At 36.6% G+C, this 27,361-nt stretch overlaps 2 long non-coding RNA genes across 2 annotated transcripts; one reads left to right on the top strand and one right to left on the bottom strand.

Moving 5' to 3' along the window:
- Positions 1-1,949: 1,949 nt before the first annotated feature.
- On the bottom strand, positions 1,950-25,897 carry LOC131382971 (uncharacterized). Its single transcript, XR_009212608.1, has 3 exons — positions 25,787-25,897; positions 3,158-3,203; positions 1,950-2,065 (listed from the first exon to the last, which is right to left on the bottom strand). It is a non-coding gene; the product is annotated as an uncharacterized LOC131382971 (long non-coding RNA).
- On the top strand, positions 6,530-9,712 carry LOC131382970 (uncharacterized). Its single transcript, XR_009212607.1, has 4 exons — positions 6,530-6,726; positions 7,335-7,378; positions 7,610-7,696; positions 9,644-9,712. It is a non-coding gene; the product is annotated as an uncharacterized LOC131382970 (long non-coding RNA).
- Positions 25,898-27,361: the final 1,464 nt, after the last annotated feature.

Below are 27,361 nucleotides of genomic sequence, written 5' to 3'. Positions count from 1 at the left end.
AGTACCTGGAAAATATAGTCTGCAGATTTTACTCCTCCCAGCATTTCAGTTTGTGTCTATTATATAATTTCTTAATAGTTTCCAGCAAACAATATTATAGTGCTTGGTAGGCAGAATAATCCCACCCATGCCCAACCCTTCCCTGCAAATATGTCTGTATCTGAATGTCTAGAACCTGTGGATATGTTAGGTTACATGGCAAGGGAGAATTAACATTGTAGATGGAATTATAGTTGCTAGTCTTTCAACCTTAAAATAGGATTATCTTGATTATACTAATGGGTCCAATGAGATCAAAAAGATCATTTAAATGTGGAAGTAGTAGGCAAAAGTGTCAGAGCCTGAGTCAGAAAAGTAGATGCAATGATGGAAGTGAGGTTAGAGTGATACAATGCAAATATTCAACCTGCCATTACTCACTTTGTAGATAGAAGCAGACCACAAACCAAGGAACCTAGGCAAACTCTAAGAGCTGGAACTGGCCATGAAATAGATTTTCCCTAGAGTGTCCATAAAGGAATGCTGCCTTGCCAACTCCTCGATTTTTGTCCAATGAGACCTTTGTCAGACTTCTGAACTCCAGTACTGTAAGATATTAAATTTGTGTTTTAAGGCACTAAGTTGACGGTAATTTGTTATAGCAGCAATAGAAAACATACACTGCCAATCCCCAATTTCTGTTTTATTCTAAAATATTTTGAATGTCAAAGCAGTCATATATCTTCATGACAAGGAAAACAGAAGATTAATGATAAAAGATAGGATTCCTTAGCAATTAACAATCTACAGTAATGGAACATTGTCAGCTTTTAAAGTATGGCTGTTATAGCTTAAGGGTTTCTGGTTTCTAAGCATGCAGTGAAGGAAGGGAAAACCATCTTTCTACTTTCTTTGCTGTTTGTGAAGCTGATCCCTCCTAGATGTAAAAGAACAGTGGATATTTTTTTCTTCATGAAATTATGAGACATTTTAATTAAGGTAAACTACTTATAAAGCAGCAATAGTTTTATTTTCAAAAAAGTAAGTTTTCATGATTTTAAAAATATTTTTTCATAGGTATTTTAGTGTGAACTGGGGAGAGCCTGGCAGAAGCCATTGTCTTTTTATAATTTTAATTGTAAATTGAATATCTCACACAATACCAATACCAATTGGGGTAGCATGTTAGGTAGTATCACTATGTGCCTATGGATTTGTATAAGCATATATTTTATCATGATAACTCTGGCAAACTAATTTGCATCAGTATGTAATCAGAGTTGAGGCTTGTTTAAATTTAGATTCTGGATTAGAAAAAATCAGTACATAAATTCAGACCTAAGAGTGTTTGTAAGTTGCATTATTTCTTTTGAGATACTGGGACATTATTACATATTTATATATCAAACAGTTAAAAATAATTCAGACATTTTTATGTCTCTACTTTAAAAAAAGCTACAACTTACTCCATCTGAAATGCTTTCTTATTCTGTCTCTGTTTCTTTCTCTCTCTTGTCCTCATTTATTAAGTGGCTTGTGAGCAACTTGGGCACGGTCCATCACCTCTGGATATTTTTGTGGAGGACATCCATCAGTTACATTATTCCGATTAAATATGTGTTTGGAGATTAGAAAAAGAGAATGTTCTTTATTATTTCTAATGCTTCCCTGCTCCCCCTCCTGTATTTAAGAACAGAGTAAAGTTCAAATGACTGCTTTAAATCACTTTTATTTTGTTAAAAAGGTAGAAAAATATAAACAATTTTGGTAATACAAATAATTTATCTCTACAGACATAGAATGTGGTCTTTTAAATTGAACATGTCAAAATGAATTAAAATGCTGGAATATCCTAGCTGTGGTGTTAATTGATTAGTATTATACTATTATGTTGATTATGTCAATGACTCATAAGCTGTGCCATTTCTGCATTCATTGGCAGCATAGCTGATTTTTAAAGGACTATTTCTGGCTTCATTGACATTTGTAGTGACCACAGTTCCTTTCAGTCACTTGCTCCATTTGATGATACTTTCTTTACTGTCTTTACGGTAAAAAATATCTTCAGTATTCATATTTGAGTACTCTGAACACAGAAAAACACAGACATTGAAGCAATGGACTATTTAACATGCTTAATTATAATAATTCAAATGGCAAATGATGCACTTAAGTTTTAAATTATGTTTTTCATTTGTGGGTTTAGTAGGGTCTTCTTCCAGCTTAAGAGTAAAGCAGAAATTCTGCCCCCTGCAAAAATTCAAAAACAAAAAATATAAAAAAATCCCCAAAAGATCAAAAGAAAAAGAAAGAAGCCTACTTGGCCTTAAGTTGATTTATGTTTTTGAGCCAGACATGAATAAACAGAAGCAGTAATTATAGTTCATAGATTATTCAAAACAAAGTAAACATTATTTATTATTGCTTTCCAATTATGCATTTTTAAAATTTATTTTATTGCTTACTGATTATTTCACAGTCCTGCCACATTAGTATACTTAGACTACTTCTTGTGTTAAAACCAATTAAAATGTATGGATTAAATTTTAATTTGCATTCTATTTCAAGTGCAATAATGTTCTGAAAAATCTTCATATTTCCTCTCAGGAAAAAAAATATCAATCTCAGCTACCAAGTACCAATTAGTATGTGATTCTTTCAACATTTTAGAAATTTTCTAATCACTTTCAATTTTTTTCACATTATAAGCAAAAACATGCAAATAATATTTTAGTGCATTTCAATATATATAAATTTGTTATTAACTGTTGTGGCTATCTTATGCATAAAATGTAATCATAGAATGTCAATTTAGCTCTGAAACACAAATCTCTGTACATAGATATTCATACATTAGAAGTAAAGATATTTTTCTTTTTTTAATAGACAGCATTAAACTCATAAAACATATTTCTAGTGTTAAAATAAAATTATTATGCTTTTTAAAGATGATAAGGCAGACATTATTCAAGATGTGTCTGTGAGGAGGGAGGACTATTGCCATAGATATAGGGACCATTGCAATGGGATTTATCAGGAGTAGAGGGAGGTTGGGCTCAATTCCAAATATAGCATGACCAGATGGAAATTTCAAGCCAAGTAGTTAGGTTGTTGTTGGTGGATGGAAAACTACCAAAAGGAAACATTTTGGGTAAGAGGAAAATCTAGCTAAACTTACCTAATATGATTCTTGTTGGACATAGGCCACAATGATCAGACATTACCTGGAGGATGGTGGAGGATAAGGACACAGATCAGATGCCTAGGGTGATAAGATACCAAGAGTTGGGGGTTCTTGCTAAAATAAGTTTTCAGGAATCATGCTAAAACTGGATTTTACAAAGAAGTGCACATATGGGCATAGGAAAAACTAATGTTCACTTAAAGAATCTGTGACTTGGTGAATTAAACAGTTTTTGTATTATTTATACACAGAGGCAAAAGACAATGCACCATACATCTTAATTTCAAAACATTAACTCTGATTGTTTTGAATAAAATAATAATTTTTAGAAAAGATTCTGCAAGATCATGAAATTTAAGAGTACTCTGTAAAACAAGACTTGGACAAGGACCAATGTGAGCAGAACAACCCAGAGAAATTGCCTAGTTGGAATGCTACCACTGGTTCTATCTTCAGCTGATTCTCATTGCTGCTGCTGCTGCTGTCCTCGTTATACTTGACTCTAGCACAGGTGGCACAAATAATTTCTGGCTGGACTTTGTATCTTTGCATAGCTTTCTCATATTTCACATTTCAAAGCCTCGGCGAGAAGAATCTTAGTGGTCATTTATAGGCCAATTTCCCAATCTCTACCTACCAAGGACAGGGAAAGAGGACCATCTTTCCTCCTTCAATCTATGTCTCATCTTTCCTCCTTCCATCTATGTCTCAGGTCATCTCTCCTTCAGGTAAAATGGACAACCAAATGTATTGTTTGAAATTCTGCCTACTGGAAAACATTTCCTTCTCCACTGTCCTTTAATGCCACCTAAATATGATGAGATTGCTGTTTGTATCTGGATGGTATCAACATGTGACACCATCCTTAAGCTGTGTTTGAATTTGGAGCCATAGGTGTGATTTGAGAGGCTGCAATGCAGCCAGAATAGATACAACTGAGAATGTGAGCCAGTTCCTCATGCAATTTAGCTGTGCCTGCAGGACATTCTAGGTTTCTATTGTTTATATGCTACTTCCACTTGGTATTAATGTGTTGCTGGTGTAGGGGAGGGAATGTATCTTTTCCTTCTACCCATCTTAGGTTCATTGAATGAGGCCCCTTTAAGAAAATACAGATTAACAAAAGGAAAGCGTACAAATTTACTTAATATAAATTTTATGTGACACCGTGTCCTTCATAAAGAACTGAAGACTGAATAAACAGTTAAACCTAGGTGGCTTTTTTAGACTGTTTGATGAAAACTAGATTGTCATGGAGAAGTATCAGGGGACAAAGTGGGTATGAGCTAAAGGTAAGAAACTGGAGGAAATTTAGCAAGGCTTGTTCATTTAGGTTTCTGTGTCCCTCTTTCTCCAGAGATAATGATACTTGTTTCCTCTGGATATAAAGAGGGTATCTCTAACTTGAGAATCTTACGACCTGCCTCAGGGGAAAGTTACAAAAGCCTTCCTAGGTTTTATGACCTTCAGGGAAGAAAGGTGGGAGCAAGTCACAGAGACCTTTTCACATTCGATTTCTCAAATTCCTTCCACTTAAAATACTGAATATACCAAAGTGTCATATTTTGGGGTAGCATGTCCTGAAGCTCATCACTGGTCACGCCTATCTTTATGGTAGGTAAATCTTATGACACCTAACTGTTGATGGACAACTTAGCTCATGTAGTCCTTGGTTGAGTCTCTACTGAACAAGGAAGCCTGGAAATGCAATCAGAATTATTTATTCTCCGTGAGGCTGTGGCTTTGGTCTGACATCTAAGTTACACTTACTGTGATTCTGTCTTGCATGGAAAGAATTATATTATTGTAAAGATATTCACTGTGAAATTACCAGTAGGATTGATTTGTGAGTTCTGCTTCCATCACAGCCTGGACAAACTGAAGAAATTCTCTTCCAGTATCCTCATAATACTTTCCAAATGATATAACTCATATATGCCATTTAAGATTTAAAAAATAATGTTAAGATGCATAAACACAAGTCTAGTGATTGAGAATCTAAAAGCATACACTTTATTTTAGTCATTAATTATTAATCTGATAGCTGGCACTGGCCAATTATCTCTTTGTATCCTTATCATTAAAGTGAATTTTCTTATATTTCTGATGTTGTGAGGATTTCCTGTTTAATGTTTAAAAAATACTGCAGCAAATTCTGAGATGTTTACTGTCATTTTTTTTTCTGTTGATTCATGTAATTAGGAAAATAGGAATTTGAAGGCAGCTTTTAAATTGATCAAAAGGCTTCTGAGTAGGTCAATTCTAAGAGAAAGAACTGAACAAACTGGGCTGACTGAGCTTGAGTGTTTTAGCTACCTTTAATCTACACTAAATAAGATAGTGTCTTTAGGAACTGCTGGATAAATTTTAATATGTGTGTTCTCTTTAGTCATGTTTATAAATGAGATTTAGGTTTGCTTAATTTGCTTTCTTTTGCCTTTATTATGATATGTTGGAACTGTGCTAAGTTTATATTAATATCATGAACTCTATAGAAACTAGTCAAGCATAGGAGAGCTTTAAGGAAATAACACTGAGGGAGATGCCCATGTGGTTTTGTGGACAGATCAGTAGGAAGCAGTAGCATAATTTTTCATAATCATGTATCAGAATGACTGCCCTTCCTTACTGGATAAGTTAAATCTGTAATGGTCTTGAGAGAAGAGACATGTCCTGCTGAGCTATAAAGGGTTGATGTGGAGGAAATTAGGAGTTTGACTCATTGCAAGTGAAATTAGTGGTTTACAATATGCAGTTGGTCAAACATATACTTGTTTGGATACACAAATAGATACTAGCTATTAGTATCAATCCAATATCAATTTTCCCTTAAGGACAAAGAAAAGCCATTCTGAATGTGGTGTCAAAATTTAGAACTAACTAGAGAATACCACTGGGAAACTTTTAAAATATAAATAAGAAAGGAAAAGGTTTTATGACTATCCAGTTCAAATGGAAGTTCTTGTCAGAAAGTAAAATTTAATCAGAGAGATGAAGAATGCAATGGGGCATATCAGGAAATATTATTGCGACATGTGTATGACTTCTATGATTTACAACATATTTCTGGAATAACTTCAATTTTATGTTAAATAACCAAAACAACTCTTTTCATTAAGAAAGTAGTAATGCCAATTCTATTATTATTCCAAACTGTAGATAGTCAACTACCTATAGGTATTCAGACTTCATAACAATATCATAATAAATGCATGTATTTGCATATTTCTGGAAAAGGAGGCATGGTATAATATACTTTTTCTAAAAATTCGATTTATGAAAAATAAATCATAGCTTTATAGACTCAATTTCTAAATTGCCTTTACATGCAAAAATATTGCTTTTATTTAAAAGATACCCTTTGAAATATGTTTCTGGACATAAGCCCTTCTTCTAATCCTATGCTTTTTTATTTCTCCATTCCCTGCTTAACACCAGAAGTCCTCAGCAGAGTGAAACTTCATATATAATATTTTCTACAGACAAAGTTACCATCAACATCAATAGCAACAACACGGCAACAGCCAACATTTACAGAACTTTTATTAAGTTCCAGTCACCGTGTAAGTACTTTTCAGGAACTCTTCTTTTCACTTCTCACAACAATCCTATGAAGTGATTTCTGTTGAAACTGAGACTCAGAGAAATGGAATGAATTGTGAATTGGCCAAGGTCATACAACACCTGCCAGTTCAAGGATCAAACGCAGTCTGACTCCAAAGTCACTATTCATTTAAAATCAGAGTTGAACCTTTGTCTTCTGTTTCAGTTTCTGCTTTTGTATAGCAACCCATTTTACAATTTAGTGGTTCTAAAGAACAATCACATTTAGTATATCTTATTTTTAGGGGAGTTGACTGGACTGAATTGAGTGGGCCTTCTGCTTCACCTATTGCTTCCTGGGGCTATAGTCAGTAGGAGTTTCAAAGACAGGAACACATAAGATGGCTCACATAACATGGCTGGTAGTTGGCACCAGCTGTTGACTGAACGCTTAGCTGGGGCAGTCAATAGGAGCACTTTGGATGTCCTCCATATAACTTTCCTACATTCTCTTCGCATGATGAGTGAGTTCCAAGAAGGAACTTTCTAAACAAGTTAAAGCAAAAATGGCAAATCTCTAATGGCTCAACCTAATAAGTTGTATAATGTCATTTCTGTTGTGTTCCAGTGGTCCAAGAAAGTTGTGGCTCCAGTCCAAAGTCAAAGGGAAAGGTATTAAACCACCTCTAATATGGACTGGCTCTGTGTTTGTCCAAAATTTCATGTCAAATTTTAATCCACAGTGTTGGAGGAGGGGCCTGGTGGGAGGTGATTGAATCATGGGGACAGACTTCCCCTTTGCTGTTCTCCTGATACTGAGTGAGTTCTCAGGAGATCTGGTTGTTTAAAAGTGTATAGCACTTCCTTCTTATCTCTCTCTTTCTTCTTCTCTTGCCATGTAAGATGTGCCTGCTTCCCCTTTGCCTTCCACCATCATTATAAGTCTCCTGAGGCCACCACAGCCATGCTTCCTGTACAGATTGTGGGACTGTGAGTCAATTAAACCTATTTTCTTTATAAATTATCCAGCCTCAGGTAGTTCTTTATAGCAATGTAATAACGGACTAATACAGAGAATTAGTGCTGAGAATTGGGGCATTGCTATAGAGATAGCTGCAAATGTGGAAGCAGCTTTGTAACTGGGTAATGGTCAGAGACTGGAAGAGTTTGGAGGACTCAGAAGAAGATAAGAAAGTGAGAGAAAGTTTAGAACTTCATAGAGTCTTGTTGAATGGTTGTGACCAAAATGCTGATAGTGATATGGACAATTAAGTCTAGGCTGAGGGGGTCTCAGATGGAGTTGAGGGACTTATTGGGAACTAGAGCAAAGATAACTCTTGTTATGCTTTAGCAAAGAGACTGGAGGCATTGTGCCCCTGCTCTTGGTATCTGTGGAACTTTGGACTTGAGAGAGATGATTTAGAGTATCTGGTAGAAGAAATTTCTAAGCAGCAAAGCATTCAATATGTAGCCTGGCTGCTTTGAACCACATACACTCATATGAGTGAGCAAAGAGATGATCTGAAACTGGAACTTATATTTAAAAGGGAAGCAGAGGATAAAAGTTGAAACATTTGCAGCCTGGCCAGGTGGGAGAAAAGAAAAACCCATTTTCTAGGGAGAAATCTGAGCCAGTTGCAAACATTTGCATAAGTAGAGAGGAGCCAAATATTAATAGCCAAGACAATGTGTAAAAGCCCTAGAAGGCATTTGAAAGACCTTCACAGCAGCCCCTCCTATCACAGGCCTGGAGGCCTAGGAGGGAAGAATGGTTTTGTGGGCCAGGCCCAGGACCTCACTGCCCTGCATAACTATGGAATGCTGCTCCCTGCATTCCAGATTCTCCAGCTCTAGCCTTGGCTAAAATGGCCCAAGATATGCCTCAGGTTGAGCTCCAGAGGGTGCAAGCCATAGCCTTGGCAGGTTCCACATGTTGTTAAGCCTGCAAGTGTGCCAAGGGAGAGTTGAGAGAGTTTGGAAGCCTCTGCCTAGATTTCAGAGGATGTATGGAAATGCCTGGATGTCCAGGCAAAAGTCTGCTGTAGAGACAGAGCCTTCATGGAGAACCTGTACTAGGACAGTGTAGAGGGGAAATGTGGGGTTGGAGCCCCCACACAGAATCTCCACTGGGGCAATGCCTAGTAGAATTGCGAGAAGAGGGCCACCATCTTTCAGCCCCCTGGATGGTAGATCCACAGACAGCTTGCACCATGCACCTGGAAAAGCTGCAGGCACTCAACATCAGTTTGTGAAAGCAGCTGAGGGGCTGTACCCTGCAGATCCTCAGGAGTGGAGCTGTCCAAGTCTTTGGGAGCCCACCACTTGCATTAGTGTGGCCTGGATGTGAGACATGGAGTCAAAATAAATTATTTTGGAGCTTTGAGATTTAATGACTGCCCTGCTGGGTTTCAGACTTGCATGGGACCTGTAGCCCCTTTCTTTTGGCCAATTTCTCCCTTTTGTAATGGGAGCATTTACCCAATGCCTGTACTTCCATTGTATCTTGGAAGTAATTAACTTGTTTTTTTTTGTTTTTTTTGTTTTTTTTTAAATTTTACAAGTTCATAGGTGGAAGGGACTCACCTTGTCTCAGATAAGACTTTGGACCTGTTATTTTCAGTTAATGCTTGAATGAGTTAAGACTTTGGCAGACTGTTGTGTAGGCATGATTGTGTTTTGAAATATGAGAAGAACATGAGATTTGAGAGAGGCCAGGGACAGAATAATATGGTTTGGCTCTGTGTCCCCACCCAAATCTCATGTTGAATTCTAATCTTCAGTGTTGGAGGAGGGGCCTGGTTGGAGGTGATTAAATCATGGGGACAGACTTCCCCCTTGCTGTTCTCCTAATACTGAGTGAGTTCTCATGAGATCTGGTTGTTTTAAAGTATGTAGAACTTCCTCCTTATCTCTCTCTTTCTCCTTCTTCTTCTCCAGCCACATAAGATGTTTCTGCTTCCCCTTTGCCTTCTACCATGATTGTAACTTTCCTGAGGCCTTCCCAGCCATGCTTCCTGTACAGCCTGCAGAACTGTGAGTCAATTAAACCTCTTTTCCTTACAAATTACTCAGTCTCAAGTAGTTATTTATAGGAATGTGAGAACAGACTAATACAACCTCTTTTGTGGAGGTGTGGACATTTTAATTTGCTATGCTTCTGATTTACTGCATTGTAGGTCATGTTGATTTCAATAAAAAATTCATTTCGTATGTACATGTTAGCATAATGATGTTAAAATTTCCTTAGAGATATAATTATTAACTTTTTTTTTATATATCCTTGAATCAGAAGCATGAAAGGTACCTAACACCATTGCATTAACTAACCTTTTTGTAACTATATGTTTATTGGCATACTTCGTTGGCCTACAAAATGAAACTTTTGTTGCTGGAAAACTAGAGCTATTTTAAAACATTATTTTCATCATTATGTTCTTAAAGTTTAGTATTGTCTATCTAATCTGGAAATGTTATTTATATTAAACCATTTATTTCTGGGTTTTGTGCTATTTTTATATTATATTTTTGGTCTTCTTTGGCAAAAAGTTTCACAGAACTTTCACTCATGCCAATGTCAAGAAAATGATAGACATATTATTTTTCCATAAAGAAGAAAGAGATGACACATTTGGTTTCACACATTGTATCCATGAAAACACCATGAATAATGACTGAAAATATGCGTGCCTTTATGAATTATTTAGTAATTGCACAATTAACAAAAGTAGGGCTAATTCACATATTTCTTTATGACTTTAATCATATTATTTCATAATATTGCTAATAAACCACCAAAAGTATGCCAATAATACTGGGAGGTAATGAAATTATTTTGATTGTAAATAATGTGATATAATAGATTTAAATAGCTATATAACTCTAACCAGTATGGGAAAAAATACACTTTTGATCTGAGTATTATTGAAAATAAAAGCTTGGAGAATGAAAGTGGTAGTAAGTAGAGCTTAAAATAATAAAATAAATGTTAAGCACGTGTATTAGTCCATTTTTGCATTGCTATAAATACCTGCAACTGGGTAATTTATATAGAAAAGAGGTATAGTTGGCTGATGGTTCTGCAGGCTGTATGGAAAGCATGATACTGGCATCTGCATGGCTTTTGGGGAGGTCTCCAGAAACTTATAATCATGGCAGAAGGCAATGGGGAACTGAACACTTCACATGGCTGAAGCAGGAGGACAAGAGAGAGCAGGGAGGTGCCACACACTTCTAAACAACCAGATGTCATGAGATCTCACTATTTGTGAGGATAACACCAAGGGGAATGGTGTTAAACTATGAGAAACTGCTCCCATGATTCAATCAGTTCCCATCAGGCCCCACCTCCAACTTTGGGGTTTACAATTGGACATGAGATTTGAGTAAGGTCACAGATCCAAACCATATTATTCCACCCATGACCCCTCCCAAATCTCATTTTCTTCTCACAACAATCCCTCAAAGTCTTAATGTATTCCAGCGTTAAGTCAAAAGCCTAAAGTCTCAACTGAGACCAGGAAAGTCCATTTTGTCTATGAGCTAGTAAAGTTAAAAGTGAGTTAGATACTTTCAAGACAAAATGAAGGTACAGGCATTGAATAAATACTTCTGCCTCAAAAGAAAGAAATTGGTCAAAACAAAGGGGCTGCAGGCCCCACACAAGCCTGAAACCCAGCAGGGCAGTCATTAAATCTTAAAGCTCCAAAATAATCTCTTTTGACTCCTTTTCTTACATCCAGGGCACACTGATGCAAGTGGTGGGCTCCTAAGGACTTGGGCAGCTCCACCTCTGAGGCTTTGCAGGGTTCAGCCATCATGGCTACCTTCACAGACTTGCGTTGAGTGCCTGCAGATTTTCCAGGTGCACCATGCAGGCTGTTAGGGGATCTAACTTTCTGGGGTCTGGAGGATGGTGGCCTTTTCTCACAGCTCCACTAGGCAGTGCCCCAGTGGAGACTCTATGTGGGGGCTCCAACCCTACATTTCCCTTCTGCACTGCCCTAGTAAAGTTTCTCCATGATGATTCCTCCCCAGGCAGGCTTCTGCCTGAACATCCAAGCATTTCTATACATCCTCTGAAATTTAGGCAGAGGCTCTAAAACCTCAACTCTTGTACCCTGTGTGCCTTCAGGCTGACCACCACATGGAAACTGCCAAGGCTCATGGCTTGCAGTCTTTGAAGCAATGGTCTGAGTAGTATCTGGAGCCCTTTTAGCCGTGCTGGAGCTGGAGTGGCTGGGATGCAGGGAACAGTGTCGTGAGGGTGAGCAGGGCAGCAGAGCACTGGGCCTGGACTATGAAACTATTCTTCTCTCCTAGGCCTCCAGGTCTGTGATGGGAGGGGCTGCCACAAAGTTCTCTGAAATGCCTTCAAGGCCATTTCCCCATTGTCTTCACTGTTAGAAATTGCCTTCCTTTCAGTTGTGCAAATTTCTGCAGCCTGCTTGAATTACTCCCCTGCAAATGGATTTTTCTTTTCTTCCACCTGGCCAGGCTACACATTTTTCAAACATTTATGTTCTGCTTTCCCTTTAAATATAAATTCCAGGTTCAGGTCAAGTCTTTGCTCATTTAAATGAGCATATCCTGTTAGAAGCAGCCAGGCTACATCTTGAACACTTTTGCTTCCTAGAAATTTCTTCTACCAGATACCGTAAATCATCTTTCTCATGTTCGAAGTTTCACACATCTTGAGGGCAAGGACATAATGCCTTCAATTTCTTTGCTAATACATAAAAAAGGTGACATTTTCTCCAGTTCTTAATAAGTTTCCCATCAGTATATGAGACCTCCTCACGCTGACCTTCACTGTCCATATTACTATCAGCTTTTCAGTCACAGCAATTTAACATGTATCTAGGAAGTTCCAAGCCTTCTCTCATGTTCCTGTCTTATTCTGAGCCCTCCAAGCTGTTCCAACCTCTGCCTGTTACCCAGTTCCAAAGTTGCTTCCACATTTTCGGGTATCTTTATAGCAATGCCTCACTTCTCAGTACCAATATTCTGTATTGGACACAGATCCAAACCATATCAATTTTTTTTATATTTGAACATAGATTCAAACCATATGAACAAGCATGCTGGTGCAATATGAGCTGACCATTTTCTAAACTGGGCTTACTGAATTCAACTTGTTAAGCTAAATATTGTCTCTGAACGTATGTTATATCAAAGCACAACCAATTTTTTATTTTGCTCTTTCCTGAAATTTATTAAATAACTAAATGATTGCCTGCAACTTCCTTTTAAAATATATTACTGAATGTTAAAACTGATCATGAGGTTCTGGAGGCTCTCTACTGGGAGTTATGTATTCATCATTGAACTTAATATACATAAACACTTCAAAGGAGAGCTAATATTACACCCATAATAAAGAGAGAAAAGTTACCATCAGAGAGTGGAATAAATCGTTTAAAATCGCACATCAAAGATGTGGTGGAGACTAAATTTGATCCTATGACTTTCTGGCTGCAAGCCTGTGCTATTTAGAATATACTATTAAGTGTCTTAAATCAGTTTTTAAAAGGGTTAACTTTGATATAGCTCACACAATACCCATTTTTTTAATTCATTTGCCTTCTGTCAGGCACCATTGAGAGCAGTGAGGAAAGAGAAATGGACAACACAACCATCATTGTGGCCTTATTGGTTTTATAGATTAGTGGCAAAATACAGCCACTAATCAAATTATGATCAAAAATTATAATCACATCAATTTATAATCAAAACATGTTAAAAGTGCCAAGAGAAAAAGAAACAAGTTACTTCTAGGTCAGATAACAGAAAATCAGAAAAGCCTTCCATAACGAAAATTTTTATTTGAGCTGAGATCTGAGGAGGAGAGTTTAAAAACATAAAATGCAGGCAGTACTTGGGATGAGTTCCAGCTGGTAAGAAAAGCATATTAAAGGCCTTGTTTGAGAGAAAGCAATGTCTAGTAATTCAAATAAGGACAGTATTGTACAGCCAGAATCCAAAGAATAAAGGGCAGGGCATAGAAAATGAGTTACTGCAGGCAATGGCAAGATTATGTTTTAGATCATGCTAAATACTTACATTTTAATCTGAGCTAATCATTGGGAAACCATTGATGTATTTTCAGAAGTGGGTAGCAAATGAGATTTGCATTTTTAAAACTTCCTATTGGCTACATTGTAGAGAATGAAGGGGATAAATTAAATGATTAATAAGTTTAAGATATCTTTATGTATCTGAGTGGTGATACCATATGACATATTGAATAAATGAGACTAGAATTCAGGGGAGAGTGCTAGGCCGTGAAAAAGTATTTTGGAATAATTTGGAATATAAGGAAGCTAACTAAAATAAATGAGGGTGTAGATTATAGAGCAGAAAACAGTGGGCTACTTCTGATTCCTGGGAACACCAAAGTTTACTGAACAAGTTAAGAAGATTCAGCCAACATTGGAGAATGAGAGTAGCAAAAATATTGGAAGAAAATGGTTTTGTAGCAGCAAAACAGAAAGTGTTTGAAGCAGAAAGAAAATGGTTAACAATGTTATATGCTCTTGAGGAGTTAATTGAGACAAGAGAGGAAAAAGTGATTTGGATTAAGTAATGTAGAGAACCTTGGTTATTCTAGTGCAAACATTTTGACAGAAGTTAGGGGCCGAAGCCAGATTGGCATGAATTAAGGTTCAACACAAGGTGAGGAAAGAAATACAGAAAGAAAAGACCGGTTCTTCAAAGATATAAATCTTAGGAAGAGGATAAGAAAATTAGATTTATAGGTAAAAGAAAATGCCATCAAGATATTTTGTAAAGCTCTGTGGTAGTATAATTGACTCACAATAAATTGTACGTATTTAAAGTGTAGAATTTGACAGGTTTTGAAATATCTATACACTTGTGAAATCCAAACCACTCTTAAGATTATAAGTGTATTGTCAGCCCCTAAATTCCTTTATGCCCCTTTGGAGTACTTTTCTTCTGTCCTTCCCTAACCCTTTGTCCCATCCAAAGGCACCTACTTATCTGCTTTCAGTCACAGTGATTAGTTTGTTCTTTTCTAAAATTTTATGTAAATGAAAACATATAGTATGCTTATATTGTTTATTTGACTTCTTCCATTTAGCATAATCTTGAGAGTGTGTTTTTGTGTGCATCCAGGGTTCAGTCCAGAAGGACTTCAGGATGGCTGACTAGAGGCATTTGGTATTTGTCTCTGCCAAAAAGCAGAATCAAAATAGTAATGAGATAATCACACTTTGGATAGGTCATCTGAGAGAGACAACTTGAATAAAAAATAGTCAAGTGATAGGAAGAACATAAAGCAAGGAAGGAGAGGTGAGTGAGGTAGCCTCCTCAACTGGGATCAGCAGGGGGTCTCTGTGGGGAAGGAGAAAGGGTAAGTGACTGAACTTCAGAGGTTCACATCCCCACTGCAGACTCCTGCATCCTAATGGTGAAAAATACTCTAGATCCTCATGGACTCAAAGACTAACACAGGGAGCTGCTTAGAGACTGTGCAAGGCATTGCTTCAGAGAGGGAGCTCATGCTGGGTCCCACATACCTCTTGAGCCCTAAGGAGCTAAAGCAAGATGACATATTGAGAACCCAGCCACCACCAGACTGCATCCTACTCTGGAGCATAACAGAACCTGCATCTCCACATCTCTGGAGACTTATTGACGTGCCCTGCCTACAGCCACACACCATAGCTGGCTGCTGCCGTCAAGGATAAAGGTGAGCCATTGGCAAAGACCCTGTTGCCCCAGCAGTAAAGCCACTATGCATTTCCATATGCACTGACATCAAATTTCCCCACCTGCAGCAGCTGCAGCTATGGATGCAAAAGTCAGGGCTGAAGTGCAACTAAATTGTACTCCCCAGCCACCTGCATATGGCTGCTACCACTGCAAGCAACCCTACCTTCCCTAGTAGCAAGGCTGTAGTGTGGCCACTGATGCCCCAATCCACTGCCTTGGGCCTGGGGATTACTCCACTCCTGCTTACCACAGCCAGTGCCTTAAAGCACCACAAAGGGTCCTGAGAGCAGGTTTTCCCAACCTAGCTCTGCCCCTCCAGTGCCTGAGCATGATGTTTTGGGGTCTGGGAACCATCCCACCCATCTACCACAGTAGGTACCCGAGCCCTCTGCCCAGAGGCCTGAAGTTGGGCCCACCCAATGTACTGCCACCACCACAGTGGGGAACCATCTTGATGTGCCACCTGTGGTCCTGGGGACTGGCCCATCAAGCCTGTCACAGCCACCACCAACATCAGAGTAAACTGCTTTGGATTTAGAGATTAATCCCACCACTGTTACTGATATCACTCAAACCACTCATATAGTCCAGGGCCCCAAGGACTCCCTCACTGGCTCAACCCACAATTGCTACTACCAGTACACACACAAGTTGCATGGAGGCCCAAGAAGTGGCCCACCTGGATGCTAACATTGGTGCCAGCATATACCACCCTGGTGCCCAAAGTCAAGAACACTCAGCTTACCACTACCATCACTGGGGCCTAAGGACAGGCCCACCCAGTGTCCCCCTTCTCAATAAAACTTCACCACAGCCTCCACTACCAATTGCACCCTAAGCCACTGAAGAAACTTAGGCACCACTGACCTTGTTTACAACTACAATCATATGGAGACTATACTATTGCATGCACCCAGAATCAAAGCCAAAGTGCCCTACCTCATCAACACCATAGATACATCTTCTGGAAAAAGTTCTTTCATACAAAAGCAAATTCAAAAAATTAAAAGAAGGGACTGTTACATCACATGTGCAGAAATCAACATAAGGGCACAAGAAAAATGAAAAAGGAACACAACAATTTTCCAGCAACAAATTTAAATGAAAAAATTTATGAAATCCCACAAAAAATTCAAAATAATATTAAAGAAGCTCAGTGAGATACAAGAGAACACCAAAATAATGCAAGGAAATCAGAAAAACAATTTAGGATACAAACGAGAAATTTACCAAAAATATATCACTAAAAAATAAAGAAATTCTGGAGCTGAAGAATTCACTGAATGAAATACAAAATACATTCAAAAGCTTCACAATAGATTAGAGCAACAGAAGCAAGAATTTCAAAACTTGAAGACAGGTCGTTTGAAATAACCCAGTCATAACCCAGTCAGACAATTAAAAGAAAAACAGAATTAAAAAGAATTAGCAAAGCCTTAGTGGCATATGAACACCATAATGTGACCAAATATTTGAATTGAAAACTTTCCAAGTCTAGAAAGAGATTTAGACATCCAGACACAGGAAACCCAGAGATCCCGAGAGCTACAATGCAAAAAGGTCTTTCCTATAGCACATTATAGTCAAATTGTCAAAATCAAAGACAAAGACATAATTCTAAATACAGCAAGAGAAATGCATTTGGTTAGTTATAAGGGAAACCAATTAGACTAACAGTGGATTTCTCAGCAGAAACCTTACAAGCCAGAAAAGAATGAGATGGTATATTCAAAGTGCTGAAAGGAAAATTGCCAGCCAAGGATAATATATCCCCTAAAGGTATTCTTCATAAATGAAAGAGATATAAAGTCTTTCTCAGACAAGCAAAAGCTGAAGGAATTTCTCGACACTAGGCTGACCTTACAATAAATGCTTAAGGGAGTTCTACACCTGAAAGTTAAAGAGTGATATCTACCATCATGAAAATGCATAAAAGTGTAAAACCCACTGTTACACCAAACACACCAACAAGGAATAGACAAAACTAAAATAAGATCATTTCAGAAAACCACCAGACTACAATAACAAGCAATAACAGAGAAAGAACAAAGGATACAGAAAACAACCAGAAGCCAACTAATAAAATGGTAAGAACAAGCTCTTAAGTATCAATAATAACCTCAAAGGGAAAAGGATTAATTTTTTCACTTAAGAAAAGGTATGCTGTATGAATGCATTAAAAAAAAAACATAACCCAACTAAATTCAGACTGTAAGAAACTCATATCACCTGTAAAGACACAAAGAGACTGAAAGTAAAGAGAGGGAACAGAAAAAAGATATTCCATTCAAACGGAAAGCAAAGCAAACAGGGTTACCTCTACTTATATATGGTAAAATAGACTTTACATCAAAAACAATAAAAGGAGGCAAAGATCATGATATAATGATAAAAGGATAAATTCAGCAAGAGGGTATAACAATTTAAAATATATGTGCACCCAACACCAGAGTACTGACATTTATAAAGCAAATATTATGAGATGTAAATGAAGAGACAGATTCAAATACAGTAACAGTTGGAGACTTCAACACCATGCTGTTAGTATTAGCCAGATCATCTAGAAAGAAAATTAACCAAGAGACATTGGATTTAAACTGCACATTAGGTAAAATAGACCTAACAGACATTTAGAGTTTTTATAAAGTGTAAATTATAACTTTTTTCTTGTGTGGATTATGCTTTTAATGTCATATTAAAGAAATACCGGTTTAACCCAAATTCATAAATATTTTCTCCAGTGTTTTCTGATACAATTTTTGAGTTTTAGGTCTTACATTTAGATATAAAATCCATTTCAATTTAATTTTTATATGGCATTCCTCTAGATTGAAACTTTTCCAGTAAAATGTATTGAAAATATCAACCTTTTCTCTTTGCATTTTCTTTGCACTTTTATCTAAAATAAATGGACCCTATATGTAGATCTACTTATAGACTCTATTCCATTCCACTGATCTCTTCTTTACTTGTATGAGAGCACTACATTAAATGGATATTATTCTTTCCTAAAATGTTTGATAGAATTCAGTGGTGAAAACATTTGTCCTGACAATTTATAGTAATAATATTACTAGTAATATTATTAAATATTACAGAACCATATCTCGTATTAATATGGATGCAATAACCCTCCACAAAATAATAGAAAATAAAATACAACTGTGTTAGTGTTCTCTAGAGGGACAGAACTAATAGGATAGATGTATTTATGAAGGAAAGTTTATCAAGGAGTATTGACTCACGTGATCACAAGGTGAAGTCCCACAATAGGCCATCTGCAAGCAGAGAAGCATGGAAGCCAGGTTCAAGACCCAACACCTCAAAAGTAGGGAAGCTGACAGTGCAGACTTCAGTCTATGACTGAAGGCCCAAGAGCCCCTGGCAGATCACTAGTGTAAGTCCATGAGTCCCAAAACTGAAGACTTTGGAGTCTGATTTGGAGGGGAGGAAGCATCCAGCAGAGGAGAAAGATGAAGGCCGGGAGACGAAGACAGTCTAGTCCTTCCCTGTTCTTCTGCCTGCTTTATTCTAGCTGCAGTGGAAGCTGATTAGATGATGCCCACCCAGATTGAGGGTAGGCCTGCCTCTCCCAGTCCACTGACTCAAATGTTAATCTCCTTTAGCAACACCTTCTTATATAATTTTTGAGTTTTAGGTCTTACATTTAGACATAAAATCCATTTCAATTTAATTTTTATATGGTGCTTCTCTAGATTGAAACTTTTCCCAGTAAAATGTAATCAAGATGGCTCTGGTATAGTCTTTTACTCTGTAGCACAGAGCTTTGTTATGGAACACACTTTTAAGTCATTTTGAAATAATTGTATTTCCTCTACCTTTGTCAGAGCCAGGAAGGCATCTTTCTTAACTTTTCCCTGTGAGAACTTAGGAGAGGTGATGTTCCTGGAGGTAAACCGCCCCAAAAATGTTTTGACTTCTTTATGAATTAATCTCCAAGGATTCCCTCTCTTTCATGCTAGTCCATACTCAGCCTCCAGTATTTAGTTACAATTACAATGAGGTATCCTATCAGTTTTTGGCTGTAGTGGTTTCTGTTCCAGGTAAGCAAATCTAGCCTGTGACTCTGTAGATCCATATCTCTCTCCAGATTTCCCAGTGCCTTTTTGCCTTGCAGTCTCAGTGATATGATTTGGATTTGTGTCCTTGACCAAATTTCATATCAAATTGTAATCTTCAGTGTTGGATGAGGGGCCTGGTGGGAGGTGATTGGATCATGATGACAGATTTCCCCATTGCTTTTCTCATGATTGTGAGTGAGTTCTCATGAGATCTTGTCGTTTAAAAGTGTATGGCATCTTCCCCACTCCCTCTTTCTCCTGTTTCAGCCATGTAGGACATGCCTGCTTTCTCTTTTGCCATAATTGTAAGTTTCCTGAAGCCTCCCCAGGCATGCTTCCTTTACAGCCTTTGGAACCTGGAGTCAATTAAGCCTATTTTTTGTTTAATAAATTATCCAGTCTCAAGTAGTTCTTTATAGCAATGCAAGAACAGGATAATGCACTCAGTTCTCTAATGTTTCCAAGAAAAGTCACTGATTTTCAGGTTTTACATATTTATGTTGTTGCAATTATGGTGGCAGGAGTGATAATTTCCTAGCTGCTTTAACATGTTAGCACTGAAGCCAGAACTTCTATTATATGATTATTCCATTCTTTTAGCTTACTTTGGTATATTTCAGTTTAGAAATATGATTTCTCTACATTTTACAGAGCTTCATAGTTAAAGGAAAAAAATAAGCTAAGTTAAAAAGATAATTGAAAATTTAGATATTTTGAACCCACATAATACAGCCATGAAAGAGTTAATAGGTCACCGGATTAATATTGCATTTTATAATGAAGATATTTGAGTGAAGTTTATTTTTATCCTTTCAAGATATGTTGCTACTAACAGAAGTAATAAACATTCTTTGGTCGAATATTTTCATGCATGTTAAATTCTCTATTATGATATTTGCCATTACAAAGTGATTGGCAAAGTACATATCAAATGAAGTCTCCCGTCTCAGTGAATGAACATTGTCTTAACAGTGCACTCCATTTAAGCATCTTGCTAAAGGACTTCAATTTTGTTATAAATGCTTCTTGTATTAAATTTTCAAAAGAGGTTTATACACTAAGTAAAAATCTGAATTTGATTATCTCAAATTACTATATCAAAACTAATGGAAGATATGTTGCTGTTGGTTAATTTCAGCTTGAAATTCTGTAATAAATATTTCTGGAATTGTGATGGGTTGAAACCTCCAAATTTTATGCTCCCCTTTCTGTCCCCAAAAGCTATCTGACCCATAATTATTATGTTTAAAATTTAAATTACTATTTTATAATTCTATGAAACTTTGTATGATAATTAGAGATATGTCTAGAGCAAAGTAATTTCAAATCTAACTATCAGCTTTGGGAACCTGAATGAGGCAAGCTCAAATGACAATGACTTATGTCTCTGCATCCTCAAATTTCCAGAATATATCCTCTGAGTATCCAGGAAGTGGGCTTAAGCAATGTCAAACTGAAGTTTGTCTTTTCTGGTTCTGTGCTGAATTGAAAGCTCTTATATTTCATGAAATGTTTGATACTACTATGCAGTAGTATGTACCTCCAACTGACTGTTAGGCACTTTTGATTAAGAATAAATCTAGTTGATCATTTATAATGAAGAGAATATTCATGATATTTTGCTGACCACACAGCCTCAAGGATCTCTCTAAGATTGTTTTTTAAGAAAGAAGATGGCATTATAGATCATTGGTTATCAGTCTGGATGAACATAAATATGATCTCAGATATTTTTGAAGAGTGCTGAAACCAAGGTATCTATGAACAGAGATTCTTATTTGGTTAGATGTAAATATGACCTTGGTTTTAGGATTTTAAAAACTATTCTTATATACAGTCGGTATCAAAAACCAGTGACCTAATGACTATAAAGTAAATATGTCTTTTAGATTGGTTCTCATGACCCTTAGTTCAAAACTGAAGAATTTTATTTCCTAATAGCTTGCTTTAGTTTTGATAAATGCTATGATTTGAATGCTTGTCCCCTCCCAAACTCATGTTGGAATTTAATTGCCACTTAATAGAATTAAGAGATGGGACTTTCGGAGGTGATTAAGCCATAAGGGCTCTGCCCTCATGAATGAATTAATGTCAATGTAATGAGAATGGGTTTGTTATTGTGGGAGTAGGCTCCTTGTAAAGAGACAATTTTGTCCTGGTTTTCTTGTTCTGTCTCACCCTCTCTTTGTCCTTTTACTAAATTGTGTCTTCTGCTATGTTATGTGACAGCAAAAAGACTCTTGCAAGATGCTGGCTTCTGATCTTGGACTTCAAAGCCTCCAAAATTGTGAGAAATAAATTTCTGTTCATTATAAATTACCCAGTCTGTGGTGTTCTGTTAGAGCAGCACAAAACAGACTAAGACAACAGACAACCATAACAATGAACAATGCTGAAATTCCTTTTTAATATATCACTGCTGAACTTTTTTTTTTCTCAATAAGCACAACTAAGTTTTTTAAGCAGAAAAATTTCTGTACTTAACCCTGTTGTTAACAGCCACTATGAGTCACCAACAGAGTCCAACGCTTGCTGGGGCAAATGGTGTTTGAAAAAGTCTTTATAATTTTTTTTGCTTGATCTCTTTATGCTAAATTTAATGTACCCAATGAAAACAAAATATCAAGTACCATGAATGATGAATCATTTTATTATGCATTCCCTATAGCTGATCCTCTTTTAAAAAGTTGTAAATTATTTTTCTTAATCTTAGAAGTTTTAGGAAATAAAACTCAAATTATTTTCTCTGAACATTAATGTATAAAAACAGTTAACATATTCTCATGAAATTATATATTTTTAAAAAATAAAATTATGCTTCAATTTATTTGTAAACCTTGGTTCCCAGAGCGGTATAAGTATTATACAAAGGATATATACCAGGGAGTCTTCAATTCCCTGATAGGAGTGATTACACAAACAATTGTGAGGTTGACTCTTTTTGTTAAGTTGAATTAATGCCAGCTATACTTATAAATGAACTTTGAAACATTTTGTGCCACAGATAAAAAACAGAAGTAAGGCTATTTATAATTATTTTATTTTTATTTCAAAACAACAAAAAATTATCAAACAGATTTACAAAAATAGTAACATATTTTAATACCTATTTGCAATGTATACTCTTAAAATACTATGCAATTATACTATCCATAAGGTAATTTTGAAATTTGTAAGAAAGCATACTGTGTAATATACAAAAGACCCCAATTTAAACTAATATTTAAACATCTTCTTTCAATATTCAATAGCATAAACTTCATGAAAATAACATTAAAACTAGCTTGGAGGCCTTAAAACAATATGAAGCATAACATATGTAACACTTTCACCCTACAACCTTAAACCCAGAATATGCCTTGCATATAAACATAAAAAGTTTTAATTTAGGTAAATCAGAAATAATCAGATGAATTGTCAATTCTAGTAAATGAAGTGGTTGTATGATGGTTTCTATGAGCTGTATGCTATCAATGGTAGTATTTTTCACTTTTTCTGGAAGTGTCATATAATATAATTAAACTTGTCTTCTGTCTTTTGCAATTGTAAAAGAAGTCTTAAAAAAAAAAGCCTAAATATGGGCTGGGAATGGTGGCTCATGCCTGTAATCCCAGCACTTTGGGAGGCTGAGGTGGGAGGATCACGAGGTCAGGATTTTGAGGCCAGCCTGACCAACATGGTGAAACCCTGTCTCTACTGAAAATACAAAAATTAGCTGGGTGTGGTGGTGCACACCTGTAATCCCAGCTACTCAGGAGGCTGAGGCAGGGGAATTGCTTGAACTCGGGAGGCAGAGATTGCAGTGAACTAAGATTGTGCCACTGCACTACAGCCTGGGCAACAGAGTGAGACTTCGTCTCAAAAGAAAAAAAAAAGCCTAAATGTATGGAACTTTATTAATACATAGAACTACTTAACATAAGAGGTAGGAATAAGAGTCATGTGTTTGGATTTAAGTTTATTGCTTTTTCATCTTGCCAACTATCCCTTTCTCAAATGTCTTACTACTAGAAATGTGTGCATTTAGCTCACTATTTTTTAATGTCTGGCCAATTTATTATTTAATATATTGTAATATATAAATGCATCATATTCTGATCTAGATTTTAAGTTACTTATACATCTGAGAGATCTTTTTACATTTGTTTTAAGTTCTATAGGGTCTAATATGAAAACAATAACATCTTTTAGAGATTTATCATATATGTTGACCTTTTCTTCTAACAATATTGATAATTACTCTAGTTAAGTCTTTTCCTACTCCATGGAAATATGGACTTTACTGTATTATTTCTTGCTACATCCTTTGAGGAGATGTTGTTGAAAAAATGTTGGGTGGGCAGACTACATATTTTTCTTTTTCAGCTTTTCCTATAAACCATAGCATGGGTCTATATAAATCACCAGATTTAACTGTAAGGGGTAAATCAATGGACGACTGGGCAATTACATTTAGTCTTCATGTAAGCACAATGAATTAAATAGTATTTACACTGCATTTTGCTTAAGGGAGAGTGGAATAAGTAGTATTGTTCCTGAATTTCTATACTGGATTTTCTTCCATAAAGCCACTGCTTTGGTTTGAATGTTTGTTCCCTCCAAAACCCATGTTGAAATTTAATTGACATTGTGACAGTATTATTAGATGAGACTTTTCAGAGGTGATTGAGTCATGAGGGCTCTGGCTTTATGGGTGGAATTAATGCTGTTATAAAAGAATGAGTTTGATCCCCTTTTCACTTTTGCTTTTCTGTCTTCCACTACGTGTAAAGATGCAGCAAGAAGGCTCTCACCAAATGCCACACTTTGATCTTGGTCTTCCTGGCCTCCAGAACCATGATAAGTAAGTTTCTGTTCATTATAAATTACCTAGACTCTCAGGTATTCTGTTGTAGCAGGACAAAACGGAATAAGATAACCACTAAAGCTTATTTTTCCTCAGATACGCTGTCAAATGAAGTACTATTTTTAAGATTTCTACATGTATAATGCCATTTTCCAAAGACATATTTAGGAAATATGCTAGTAATTTCTAACTCTTGTATTAGGATTTAAGAAACATAAAATCATGTCAGTGTAGCTACAAAGCAGTAAGTACTTTGACTAAGTTAAAACAATTAATAAAAGAAAGAGAAGGTTGAACTCTCAGAATACCCTTCTTTTCCCATTATTTCTTCTTTAAAACCAAGGAGCTGGCTCTTTTACAGGAAAAAGTAATTTTAAAAAATCAAAACAAAACTGTTACTGTCTCATTCATATGGGGCTTGAACTTGTCTAGAAATGGCATATCAGGAACACATTTATTTATATATTTAGTTAAGTTAAATAGTCTTGGATAGTTAATGCCACTTTGTATTCTATGACTACTTTTTCTGAAAACCTAAATAGTTTACTGAATCTTTTGTGTATGATTATGGTAAACTGTCCAAAAGGTCAAGATGATGAAAGAATTACTTCTTATTTTAGACATTGTGGTAAAGCTGAGATTAACAGATATTAGATGCACACATAAACAATAAACATAATGTGTAAATGAAATATTGCATGATTTGTCTTTATGAGATCTTACACATTTGTTTTTAATGTTTAGCTCAGTAGTAGTTATATTCACTCCATAATTCATCTGAGATTAGGTTTTAGGTGTAAGCAGTACCTCCTCCTTTACTTAATATGTGCACAAAGTTGTTTGGAAAGACTGTGAGGCTTAATTTTCTGCCAATGAAAAATGGTTAAGAGGTTAGATATATTCAATAATAATATAAAATTATTAGTTTTAAAAATTCTACAGGATATACTTTATATATTTAAGGCCTCACTTTTTTTTTTTTAAACTTTTAACTAAAAAGTAAACTTTAATGTCGAAAGTGCCAACCTGGGGAAGAGAGAAGATCACACACAACGCTGTTACTTCACACTTGGAAGGTTGCACAGCGGCCAGGCAGAGGCGCTCCTCACTTCCCAGTCAGTTGGGCGGCCGGGCAGAGGCGCTCCTCACTTCCCAGACAGGGCGGTGGCCGGGCAGAGGTAAGGCCTCACTTTTAAAAAACATTTTTAATGTTATTTCTATAAGAACCTTATAGTCTTTAGGGCTGTGTGTGTGTGTGTGTGTGTGCGCGTGCGCTTGGTTTTCTCTATGAATTCAACTAATGAGAGCAGCTCCGTTTATTGATATTCTATTCTATTTCAAACATTATGTTCCAGACATTTCAGAAATGCTACTTCATTTAATCTTTAAAAAAATCCTATAATACAGATATAAACATACCCTGAAGTCTCCTCTGATATGTGGCTTTTTCGCTCCTGTAATTTGTCAAGCAGGAGGGTAGTTCCTGGAGCGGGAGAGAAGGTTACAGCTCTTTTACTCCCGCCTCCCACAGCTAGCTCGCTGGGTAAGCCAGTGACGTCACAACTTTTTCGCTCTCGCAGTTGGGCTAACCCGAGGGAATGGCGTCCAATGGTTTCTTCTCTCATTGTTCGGGGAGCAGGAGGGAAGGTTACAACTCTTCTACTCCTGCCATCCGCAACTCAGCAAGTTCCAAGTTCTTGTCCTGCAATAAAGGAATAAGATATGTCGACACCAGAAAGTAAACAAGGCTGAAAAGAATTTTGAGCGACAGAAGGAAAACTCTCAGCTGCCAGAGGGGACCTGAAAGCGGGTTAGCCATCTGTGAGGCTGAGTCCTTGGGTTTTTATGGGCTTAGAATGGGGAAGTGCCTGCTGATTGGTCCATGGGTGGTATTAGGAAAAGCACCATTGGATTGGTTAAAGGGCATCATTCAGAAGGAACCAATTGAGACAGAGTGTGTAGGACAGGGATAGTTCTCACCGCAGCTGTGGACCCTATCTGGAACTGGCAGCTTGGATTTCAGGCTTTAAGCTGCCCTTGATTTGAGGATCGGGTTTCCTGACTCTGCTTGCCTAGGAGCTTGTCTGTCTCCTGTCACTATCACAGGCATTCATGATCTCTTAGGTAATACTTAACTAGCTTTTAACATACCTTTTTCTTTCAATATCTTCTGAAACTACTATGGCTCATATGTTTACCAGTATTTTTTTAAATGAAACATAGATCAGATTATGAATAAGAAACAAATGTAACTTATGATAGTCTCCAAGTAAAGTACAAATTTCATCCTATTTTTATGTCATTCTTTATTTTACAAACTTCTCTGTTTACATATGCCATGAATGGATCCAACTAAATTTAACTATTTGGGAGGCAGGAAACATAGTGGCTAAAATATAGGCTTTTAAATTTGCTTTAATGTTGCTTAACTCTGTGACCAGGAAATTTACATCTGTAAAATTAAGATTATAGTATTTAACTACCACATAGCAATATAATACCCATACACTGGGGGTAAAATCCTTAATGTACACACGTTGTTTAGTTACTGCTCAATATGTGTTAGCCCTTATGTTATTTACTGAATGACGTCCCCACAAAAAAGATAGGTTAAAGTCCTAACTCTCATGACCTCAGAGTGCTGTCTGGTTTGAAAATAGAGTTGTTACCTATATAATTATTTAAGGTAAGTCTTTTATATTGGAGTAGAATGAGTCTCTAATCCAATGTGAATGGTGACATTATAAGAAGACATGGAGACATAAAGATAAGGCCACGTGAAAACGGTGGCAGAGATTAGAGTGTTGAATCTACAATCCAAGGAATGCCAAGGGTTACCTGGGCTGTCACTAGAATCCAAGAGCGAGATGTGGGACAGTTTCTCCCTCAGACCCCTAGGAAATAACCAACTGTGTTGATACCTTGATTTAAGACTTCTAGACTCAAGAATTGAGAGAATAAATTCCTATTGTTTTAAACAGTCCAGTTTTTAGT

Source organism: Hylobates moloch, unplaced genomic scaffold, assembly GCF_009828535.3.
Source record: "Hylobates moloch isolate HMO894 unplaced genomic scaffold, HMol_V3 SCAFFOLD_3, whole genome shotgun sequence".
NCBI lineage: Eukaryota > Metazoa > Chordata > Mammalia > Primates > Hylobatidae > Hylobates > Hylobates moloch.
Note: the sequence above shows the minus strand (reverse complement) of the source record. Positions and strands in the feature narration are given on the sequence as shown.